The following is a 1,341-nucleotide window of genomic DNA, read 5'->3' on the forward strand; positions in this document are numbered from 1 at the left end:
CCTGATGAGCCAGCTGAGGCATACCGGTTGCTTTTGAAGCGGCACCTGGACCCAACATCACCAACAGAAATAAATAAAAACTCCCTGATGCTTCCAATTGTGGTGTCTGCATTCTGTAACTGTTCCGTAACTACAGACGCTGGGAGACGGGAAGCAAGTACAGGGTGAGGATTTAACAATAAATAGACAAGGAACTGAACAGGAACAGCGTCTGGACAAGAGAAACAAAACAACATCAATGCAGACACGGGAAAATGAAATTGAGGAAGTGACAGACATAGGGGAGGCAATCAATGATGTGACTCTTATTATCAAGAGAACATCTCTGGTAATCCTTAACGGCTCTGGTCTGGCGGACTCACTAAACACAAATCATTTTTCTGTAATTGTTGTGCTGGAGTCTGCCCCTGGCTAGCCGTAAAAATAAAGAATATGCCCCTGGCTATCGGTAGTAAATCTGGTTAGATTAATATAAGGCATTTTAAATAATCTTCATTTTCATTTTGATACATAAGTATATTTTAGCAATTACAATACCTTTTGATACTTATATTTAAACCAAATACTTTTAGACTTTTACTTAAGTAGTATTTTACTAGGTGACTTTCACTTTTACTTGAGGGGCGGCAGCGTAGCCTAGTGGTTAGAGTGTTGGACTAGTAACCGGAAGGGTGCGAGTTCAAACCCCCAAGCTGACAAGGTACAAATCTGTCGTTCTGCCCCTGAACAGGCAGTTAACCCACTGTTTCCAGGCTGTCATTGAAAATAAGACTTTGTTCTTAACTGACTTGCCTGGTTAGATAAAGGTAAGATTTAAAAATATGTTTTTTTTTTTAAATGTGGTTCTCCATGGGAACAGTAATGGGGTTCTCCATGGGAACATTAATGTGGTTCTCCATGGGAACAGTAATGTGGTTCTCCATGGGAACAGTAATGTGGTTCTCCATGGGAACAGTATTGTTAAACCCACTGGTTCTCCATGGGAACAGTAATGTGGTTCTCCATGGGAACAGTAATGTGGTTCTCCATGGGAACATTTACTCTTGATATTTGGGTACTTTTTCCTGTAAATACAGGGACATCAATTTAGATTGACACACATATTATTTCAATCGTATTTACCTCCACAGAAAGTATATGCACCAAGCACTTTGAGGGAGATCAATGGAAATACACTACATGACCAACAGGATGTGGACACCTGCGCATGGAACATGTCATTCCAAAATCATGGGCATTAATATGGAGTTGGTCCCCCCTTTGCTGCTATAACAGCCTCCACTCTTCTGGGAAGGCTTTCCACTAGATGTTGGAACATTGCTGCTATAACAGCCACTACTA

The sequence above is a fragment of the Oncorhynchus tshawytscha genome, linkage group LG07 (assembly GCF_018296145.1).
Source record: "Oncorhynchus tshawytscha isolate Ot180627B linkage group LG07, Otsh_v2.0, whole genome shotgun sequence".
Lineage (NCBI taxonomy): Eukaryota > Metazoa > Chordata > Actinopteri > Salmoniformes > Salmonidae > Oncorhynchus > Oncorhynchus tshawytscha.